The sequence below is a fragment of the Acipenser ruthenus genome, chromosome 9 (genome assembly GCF_902713425.1).
Source record: "Acipenser ruthenus chromosome 9, fAciRut3.2 maternal haplotype, whole genome shotgun sequence".
Taxonomy (NCBI): Eukaryota; Metazoa; Chordata; class Actinopteri; order Acipenseriformes; family Acipenseridae; genus Acipenser; species Acipenser ruthenus.
The window spans coordinates 3,702,823-3,714,285 of NC_081197.1; positions in this window are offsets into that span (position 1 = coordinate 3,702,823).

Consider the following 11,463-nt stretch of genomic DNA (forward strand, 5'->3'; position numbering starts at 1 on the left):
GTTGTACAGCTAACATTTCATACGTATTTATTTCTTGAGGATTTGTTTCACCTACGTTCTCATGTGCCTTCATTCATGCTCCCCTAAAACCCCAGTGGGTGCAAAGTTTACATTAGATACTATCTCATATCCCACGTTGTACACAGTAACACACAGCTGGGTGGGAAACAGGAATGTGGAACAAAATATACATACACAAAATACTTTTGTATGAGCCTCGACAGTCTGAACAGCTCTGAAAGGGCCACTGATCTCCAGGCATGTCCAGTGATTGGATAATCTCCCATTAAAGGGAGCCTGGGGATGAGAGGCTGCAGAAACAGCTGGTGTGTGCTTCCTTTTGTGCAGCAAAGAAAATCTGAAAGGTGCAATAAGCAAAAAAAATCTTAAGGGTGTAACTAACCTTTTTAAAAACGTCTTTTTTTCCAAACAATTACAGCAAGAGTTCAAGTTGGTAAGAGCTGCACTGTAAATGGTCAAGTTCCTCTCAATATAAATTCCTTTTCTACACACTGAACAGCAGCGAACAGCACCCCTGATATCAGGCTTTTTGCAGAAATGAATCTCGAAGGCTATAGAGGAGGAAGCTATTACTCAAGTAACAGCCCTGTTATTTATCACAAAATGCAACACACGATTTCCAACAATGAAATCCATCCTTTGATTTTTTTCTTCTTCCTACGTTTTACTTTTAAAGGTCATCACATTTTGCACGAGGTGAATCTACAATTTATTGTAAACACGATTCTAGGTAAATAGAGTCTGATTGCCGAGTCTGCGGCTGATTGCAGAGAGGGAAGAAAATACCCAGGAAACGAACCAAATGTAACCTTTGGGGGAAAAAGTGGTAGAAATGCAATTGAGATGCCTCCACTCTGAGATCTGTATGCCCTTTGCAAGGGTGCAAACGTGCCTTATGCTGTTATGGAGGAAATGCTGTCTAGCACTTAGAGCTCAAATGAATTTACTTTTAGGGAAACTGTTGCAATAATTGAAATATTAATTTTGATGAGTTTCTGGAAGGATTCATTTCGATTATGCTGTTTCGGATATATACATTTGGAATAATTCTGTTTTAGCTGATAAAAAAAGGTGGATTTTAGTGTCACATACATGGTATAGATCATTGTGCTTTGCAAATTGGAATGAGCTTTTAACATTAGCCAGGACTTTTAAAAGTGTAGTAAGGATGGGCCAATCTATATGTCAGAGTTCCAGCTTGGTTTGTAGTCGGTAGTTTATGTTGTGCTTGGATATCAGTTTCCATGCTTTACTTTCAGGAAACCTGTTTCATTGAACTGGTGCATTGCCCCGTTTCAAAGCATGTTACTGGCTGGACGCATGTCAATCAGCAGGGAAGCAGGTGGCTGGTTAATGGCAGGGAAGAAGCAGTTAAAGCTGGAATGACTAAGGAAGCTGGAATGACTAAGGAAGTGCAAGACTACCTGAAAGTGCAAACAGAGGTTTCTTTAACCGAGTGCAGTGTTTCATTAACCACATATCATGTGTTGAAATACAAATGCATGTTGACATGTGCATCTTTAATAAACTGCACATTTCAGAACTATGTAGCTAATGGAAGTGCACTACAGGTAAGACGCATGGATATATTGTGTTAGCTACAAACACTTTAATGTCTAATGATGAAACCGTCTCATTTTCACTTTCCTTGTCAATTAAATTGAAAGTTTGACAAGAGCTGTCTTTATTTTGCGAGTTAAAACAATATAATTGGTTATCTTGATTGATAGTGAAACAAACAAACAAACCCTTTATTATTATTATTTATTTCTTAGCAGACGCCCTTATCCAGGGCGACTTAAAATTGTTACAAGATATCACATTATTTTTACATACAATTACATTATTTTTTACACATTATTTTGACATACAATTACCCATTTATACAGTTGGGTTTTTACTGGAACAATCTAGGTAAAGTACCTTGCTCAAGGGTACAGCAGCAGTGTCCTCCACCTGGGATTGAACCCACGACCCTCCGGTCAAGAGTCCAGAGCCCTAACCACTACTCCACATAAGTATAAAAGTATACTCTAATGTTATACGAACTTCACCAGGCCATATATTTTATTCTGGTACTGTTTTAAAAGTTGGTTCAGGTTTTAAGAGAAATATTAACACTTAAGTATAATAATGTATCTATAAAGAAGTAATTCAATTCTGTACGGGCAGCAGTGTGGAGTAGTGGTTAGGGCTCTGGACTCTTGACCGGAGGGTCGTGGGTTCAATCCCAGGTGAAAGACACTGCTGCTATACCCTTGAGCAAGGTACTTTACCTAGATTGCTCCAGTAAAAACCCAACTGTATAAATGGGTAATTGTATGTAAAAAAAAATTTGATATCTTGTAACAATTGTAAATCACCCTGGATAAGGGCGTCAGCTAAGAATTTTTTTTTTTTTAATTATTACATACAAACAAGGAATCAATAAAACAATCGAATTCAGCAGTCAATAAATTGGGAGGGTACCATTTGTTGTAATTGTGGATTAGTATGGTAATTATGACGGCATTAAAGCAATTATGAGGAGTTTTAACACGTGACTGGTTTGATTTTAAATAAACCCTCAAACAGATTTGCATTTCGAGTAAATGAAATTATCCAAATCGGGTGAGACATCCAATTCTAACAAAGAACGCCAAGGACATGTAGGAGAAGAATGGTACACTGCTCCCATCGGTAATCCAGAATGAAATCACTTCTGTTTATAAATAACTGGATACAAAAGGACAATTAAAAAAATGTCACATTTTGTATTATGGCTTCCGGTAGACTTTTGCGACATCGTGCTGTAGTTTCTGCGATTACATGATGTTAAATAAAACATTTATATTATGTTAATCATTATTAAATGTAAATGTAAAAAAAAATGTAGGTGATGCAAAACTTTTGTCCCTAGCTGTACCTGCGGGGCTCCGCCATGTTTCACCGTGTGGAGCAGACCGGGCTGTGCGACCCAACAAGCCGAACCCGCTCCAAATCAGATTGTCCAGTTCTGTTCGGTCTGTTCAAATTACGCCTTTAGCATCACATCTCCAAGCAGAGCAATCACATGACATGAACACTGACCTATTGCCAAAGCGTTCGCTCTGCGTCCCGCCTCCAGATAGACAATCTGTCAGCTGTGATTTGCGAATTTGTGTTTTGATTGACAGTCCGCCAATACTACCTTGCTGCAGGTTATTGTTGTAATCCCAGTAGAGTAGTCGGTACCTAGATATTTTTACGTGTAGTCATTAAAGTATGCTCAGGAAAAAAAAAAAAAAAAGGATTTGGCCCGGCAACCCATCTATTGTTTCAATCCTAGGAGATCGGTAACGTACTACGGTTGTGGCATCATTGCAATTTGTGAAACTTGATAAGTTTTGAGATCCATGAAATATTTTAAACCAATTTCAATGAAAATCACCAAGTTTCAAGTTTAAATCATTACAATTAATAACGTATTGAAGTTACAGGTCGTTACAGTATTTAGAATGACAGCATCAGATGATATAGTTATACAAATCCGCCAAACTGTAACTATAATTTAGCTAATTAGAGCCGTAGAAAGGATCCATTGCGTAATGTTTTCTTTAACATATAATAGAGGTCTTTAATCTGGCTCATGTGCTAACACTCTGCCACAGTTAATAGATAAAGCAATTATAATGATATTGTATTTCAATTCTAACACAATCAGAGGAAGCAGTGCTTTTCAGCTTAAGTCGAAATGGCATTTTTCAGAAGCCAGTAAAACCTGATTAAACAGCAAAGTCAGAACAAGCTTCTGTTGATTGCAAGTTTATTTTTAAATGAAAAATACCTTAAATGAACTGATGTCATTAGAGAGGAGCCTCGGATTCAAATAACAGCAGCACTGAAACATGCTACTGCACAGTAAGGATCTATACGCAGTGCAGGGCGGCACGGCGTTGTAATTACGGCTTTCAAGTGACATCTAGTGGTTCCTTAAGGTCTCGACTCCAGAAACCGATCTCTTGGTATTTGACTCACCCATTGGGACCCAGTTTTCAGCACAGTGCAAGGTTTGTCCCACGTTGCTGTTCGTCCTACTGTATTATTACAGTTTTGTTCTAGAACTAGATGTTTGGAGCGGTTTTTTTTTTATTTATTTAAATGAAACCATGACTTTCCTGGGACTATGGCACAGAAACTACAATACATTAGAACTGTCCCAACTATTCGGATGGTATTCTTAATAAAAGAGACATTTACACATAAATAGGAAAGATGATTAAATGAATGCACCAGCTAGCCAAGGACCATAATGGCACTGTATCTGATCAAGTATATACAAGCGTATGGCTATTTTGTTTGGAACGCCACGCAGTCCTGACCGCTGTGCTCGTAGTGTACGATGAAGTTGCCTAACCTCTCTTCGAGTTACAGCAGATCTGTCCACAGAGGGTAAGTTAAGTGCCAGCTGTGAGACACGTGTGGGATGTGAGAAAATATAAAGCTAGTGTTTGAATTGAAATGAGCACTCGGCACACTCTGAGCGTCTGACTGCAAGCTATCCGGAGCTGCCTCTGCTAATTTGTTGATTTTATTTGAAGCAGATGTTGTTAGCTTTCCTTACTAATAATCTGGAGGGAAGTTTGTTCATTGTGGTATAATAAGCTAATTACAACTTTCGATACTTGTAGTAATTAACACAGCAGCAGAAAAGGTCTCTGATCCTGTCATCCTGTTGCACTGGAACCCCAAAGTTCCTCTTTGTGGGATATCCACAATCCAATGGCTAACATGCTAAGATGTATGCTTATCTCCTCCTCTCATATCTGGAAAACCCTGTACTAATCAATATATTAAAAGGTACAATCCTAAAACTGATGGTGACTGTGGCAGGCCTGAGGCCCTTTACATGTCAATAGTGTGTTTTGTGTTTTTTCTTTTCAGTTTTAGTAAAAAAAAAAAAAAGTCTGTGCAGTTAGACTCCCATCCTTGCTAAACCAGGTTTGAAATGTGGCCAGGTGCTAATTGATGTGTTATCAATTAGACCTGACCACATGGTTTATGACAGCAGCTAAGAGCTAGTTTCATTCATTCTCTCTCTGCAAGCTTGAGATGGATCGGCTACGAAGCCTCACAAGTGGGTGTGTAACCGGGCTGAGTGAACCAAGTACGTGACCACTGTGTGTGGAACTGGGGTTGTGACCACTACATTTAAAATAGCGAATAGTTTAGGGTATTTAAAATCCCACACAGGTGTACGGAGGGTGAGTCAGGGTGAAGGTTCCTGCAGCAGGACCTCCTTTATAGTGGCAGCTCTTTTATTTCCTAGCTGCTTTTTACCTACTGTACTTTGCTTTGCCTTTTTAAATTTATTTTTGGTTTACAGGTTTTGTTTGTGTATTCTCACCCGTGGGCTATGCGTGGTTACCTGCAATTGCATTCTAAACTGGAACAGGGATGAAAATAAGAATCCTATTGCATAGCAGTTTCACCCATTCCAGGTTTTACTACAAGTTTGATTAGCCACAGCGTATAGGCAACAACCTCAGGTGTTTCTTATTGCTCATAGTAAAACCAGGAATGGATCACATTGCTATGCAATGGGAGTCTTGTTTCCATCCCCGCTGTAAATAATGTAAACGGCTGCATGCCGTATTGACTGCAGTCTCTCTGTCTCCTATCTCTCACACCGGATTCCCACACACTCTATTACAGCCCCTTGTAATCTGTAGGACAGAACAGCGTAAGCTGGTTCTAGACTCTACCCTTCACTACATGCTGCAGAGGAGTCAGCACATCTAGTGAGTTTAGTGTCTGGATTGGTTCATCTGTCCACCATCTTTCCCAGGATCTCGGCCAAGGTGTCACAGCAGAGAACCATCTTAAAGCAGATGCCTCTGAGATCAGGAAGCACTGACACATGGGCAAGCAACACAACCTCCTATCAAACTCAAACTCAGTTAGACACCAGTTGTATACAAATGAATACATCTCAGTGATAGAGCAACAGAACTGTGAACCATCGTTAGGAGGTAAGGGAAAGACCCCCACCCAGAAAACTGGCAATATCTCATACACTGACATTGTGCTTCATTAAAACCGATGCTCAAAACAACAAGAAGCCTACTCCAGAGAAAACAGCAGAGATCAGTAGAACCATTCTCCTGTAAGCCTTTAAAAACAAAATGAAATCAGAAAGTGGTTGCAAACTCATTAGCTCAAAGGAAGATGTGGATGACCCTCAAGCAGCAATTACAATGCCATCAGCAGGATGAGTCAAGACTTCCTTTCATTGCCAGCTCTTGTTTACTCACACTTAGCACTCATTACTCACCAGAACCCTCAGCAATTCCATTTAATCTGTCACACTTTCTCCTCAAGAGAGTGAGCCTGAGAAGTGATAATCAGCATTATTAGCATAATGTACTGCACAAGTAACCACGAGGTGTACTGTGTTGTGGGGATAACAAGTCTGATTTCTTTGTAGTGGTCTTTGAAATGACATTTCTCAATATAATGCGGGTACCCTATGTGTAAGAGGTAATATCCAGCGATGAGATTTTGCACAAAAGGTAATTATGTTTCTGTTTTTATTTTCTGATGGTGTTTAAAGCACATCTCATCATAACCAAACAATTCAACACCAATTTACTCTGTGGGTTAATGGTGCAATTTTCTATTTTGTGAGATAGTGCTGCCTGATATGACCTGTTTTACATGTTTATACAGTACAGTAATAGCCGTGGATGGCTAGGGGATAGTCTCCAAAAAGGCTGTAGTCAAGGACAGAAAATACTGGGTACCACTTTACATGAAGTGTCTCTAATTACTGTGTATTTACATAGCAGTTACTTAGTAAATACATGTGTACTTACACATAATTACAATGTTATTATGTATAGTTACAATGTACTTAATGTGTACATCTTTTTGTATGATATACCTCTAACACTGTCCTTATCCCTAGACCTGACTCTAACCCTAACCCTTTTCATAGACCTGACTCTAACCCTGTCCTTATCCCTAGACCTGACTCTAACCCTAACCCTTTTCATAGACCTGACTCTAACCCTAACCCTTTTCTGATTCAATGGTGTGCTTGTAGATATGCAGCATGTAGATGGGCAGCAGTGTGGAGTAGTGGTTAGGGCTCTGGACTCTTGACCGGAGGGTTGTGGGTTCAATCCCCAGTGGGGGACACTGCTGTTGTACCCTTGAGCAAGGTACTTTACCTAGATTGCTCCAGTAAAAACCCAACTGTATAAATGGGTAATTGTATGTAAAAATAATGTGATATCTGTATAATGTGAAATAATGTATAATGTGATATGTTGTAACAATTGTAAGTCACCCTGGATAAGGGCGTCTGCTAAGAAATAAATAATAATAATAATAATAATAATATTGTGCAAAATGATTCACACATGAAGTACATTCCAGTGTATATGTAAGTACACAATTGCACCCAAAACAGGTTAGGGTTAGGGTTAGAGTTAGGATTAGGGTTAGGGTTTGGGTTATGTCATGCAAAAATATTTACACATGAAGTACAATGTAACTATGCATAATAACATTGTAATTATGTGTAAGTATACATGTATTTACTAATTAACTACCATGTAAATACATGGTAATTAGAGACACTTAATGTAAGGTGTGACTGAATACTGTTTGAATTCAGAAAAAGGGTAACACAGCAGACTATTCTACAGTAATTTTGCACTTCACTCAGCAACCTATTGAGCCTGAGATATTGGACATTGAAGATCAGTCAAATACTGTTTAATACATTTAGAAAGCCTTCTACAGGAGAATGATCTTATACACGGGGACTGTCTGACTGGGACTCACTGCTACGGATTTAACATCCTTTGTGAAAGGAAACTTAAATATGCAACTCCCAGAAAATAAACAGGAGCTGTGAGGAGGAGGAGGAGGAGGAGAAGAAGAAGGCGGCTTACACCAAAATGAAAACTAGAAGTCATTGTACAAATGCTTATACTTTTCATTGACTATACACTCGCCATGCTATACTATACTATACACTCACCATGCTTATACTATACTATACACTCACCATGCTATACTATACTATACCCTCACCATGCTTATACTATACTATACCCTCACCATGCTTATACTATACCCTCACCATGCTTATACTATACTATACACTCACCATGCTTATACTATACTATACACTCACCATGCTTATACTATACTATACACTCACCATGCTATACTATACTATACCCTCACCATGCTTATACTATACTATACACTCACCATGCTTATACTATACTATACACTCACCATGCTTATACTATACTATACACTCACCATGCTATACTATACTATACCCTCACCATGCTTATACTATACTATACACTCACCATGCTATACTATACTATACCCTCACCATGCTTATACTATACTATACACTCACCATGCTATACTATACTATACCCTCACCATGCTTATACTATACTATACACTCACCATGCTATACTATACTATACACTCACCATGCTTATACTATACTATACACTCACCATGCTTATACTATACTATACACTCACCATGCTATACTATACTATACCCTCACCATGCTTATACTATACTATACACTCACCATGCTATACTATACTATACCCTCACCATGCTTATACTATACTATACACTCACCATGCTATACTATACTATACACTCACCATGCTTATACTATACTATACACTCACCATGCTTATACTATACTATACACTCACCATGCTTATACTATACTATACACTCACCATGCTATACTATACTATACACTCACCATGCTATACTATACACTCACCATGCTATACTATACCCTCACCATGCTTATACTATACTATACACTCACCATGCTTATACTATACTATACACTCACCATGCTATACTATACTATACCCTCACCATGCTTATACTATACTATACACTCACCATGCTATACTATACTATACACTCACCATGCTTATACTATACTATACACTCACCATGCTTATACTATACTATACACTCACCATGCTTATACTATACTATACACTCACCATGCTTATACTATACTATACACTCACCATGCTTATACTATACACTCACCATGCTATACTATACTATACACTCACCATGCTTATACTATACTATACACTCACCATGCTATACTATACTATACCCTCACCATGGTTATACTATACCCTCACCATGCTTATACTATACTATACACTCACCATGCTTATACTATACTATACACTCACCATGCTTATACTATACTATACACTCACCATGCTATACTATACTATACCCTCACCATGCTTATACTATACTATACACTCACCATGCTATACTATACTATACACTCACCATGCTTATACTATACTATACACTCACCATGCTTATACTATACTATACACTCACCATGCTATACTATACTATACACTCACCATGCTATACTATACTATACACTCACCATGCTTATACTATACTATACACTCACCATGCTTATACTATACTATACACTCACCATGCTATACTATACTATACACTCACCATGCTTATACTATACTATACACTCACCATGCTTATACTATACACTCACCATGCTTATACTATACTATACACTCACCATGCTTATACTATACTATACACTCACCATGCTATACTATACTATACACTCACCATGCTATACTATACACTCACCATGCTATACTATACACTCACCATGCTATACTATACTATACACTCACCATGCTATACTATACTATACACTCACCATGCTATACTATACTATACCCTCACCATGCTTATACTATACTATACACTCACCATGCTTATACTATACACTCACCATGCTATACTATACTATACACTCACCATGCTTATACTATACACTCACCATGCTTATACTATACTATACACTCACCATGCTTATACTATACACTCACCATGCTTATACTATACTATACCCTCACCATGCTTATACTATACACTACACTCACCATGCTTATACTATACTATACACTCACCATGCTATACTATACTATACCCTCACCATGCTTATACTATACTATACCCTCACCATGCTATACTATACACTCACCATGCTTATACTATACTATACACTCACCATGCTATACTATACACTCACCATGCTATACTATACTATACACTCACCATGCTTATACTATACTATACACTCACCATGCTATACTATACTATACCCTCACCATGCTTATACTATACTATACCCTCACCATGCTTATACTATACACTCACCATGCTTATACTATACTATACACTCACCATGCTTATACTATACTATACACTCACCATGCTTATACTATACTATACACTCACCATGCTATACTATACTATACCCTCACCATGCTTATACTATACTATACACTCACCATGCTATACTATACTATACACTCACCATGCTTATACTATACTATACACTCACCATGCTTATACTATACTATACACTCACCATGCTATACTATACTATACACTCACCATGCTTATACTATACTATACCCTCACCATGCTTATACTATACACTCACCATGCTATACTATACTATACACTCACCATGCTATACTATACTATACACTCACCATGCTATACTATACTATACACTCACCATGCTATACTATACACTCACCATGCTTATACTATACACTCACCATGCTTATACTATACTATACACTCACCATGCTATACTATACTATACCTTCACCATGCTTATACTATACTATACACTCACCATGCTATACTATACACTCACCATGCTATACTATACTATACACTCACCATGCTATACTATACACTCACCATGCTTATACTATACTATACACTCACCATGCTATACTATACTATACACTCACCATGCTTATACTATACTATACCCTCACCATGCTTATACTATACACTCACCATGCTATACTATTAATTTATATAGTAATACTCTCCCTATGCATTTACAATGTTGCCACTATGATTAAACTATGAATTGACTAACTATTGCCATGCTTATACTACTGTATGCATTTCCTATGCTCTAACTGGATTTCACTCTCTACACTCATTTTTTCACGATTATCTTTTGTGTTTTGTTTTGAGTGTGTAAACACATGAAACTCATTTGTCTTTCAGCCCCCTAACAGAAAAAAATGGGAATGCAGCTAGCTGAGGTTCTGCTGTAAGAGGTAGAGATCAAATAAAAAGTCCCATTCTCAGAGGGCAGATCCATTTCTTTAGGCTGGGTCTTGCTATTTTGTGCCATTATGAAGCCTCATTGTGGGGGGAGCAGCCAGACTGAGATTCTCAGTGGGAGCACTGACTCCATTTTCATGCCTGATTGAAGAGTTGTGGCTATTATCTCTATTTGCTGCTCTCCATGAGAATTGCTGTCATTTACACAAAAAAGGCACAGAGGATATTGATTTTTCCTCAATGCACTCT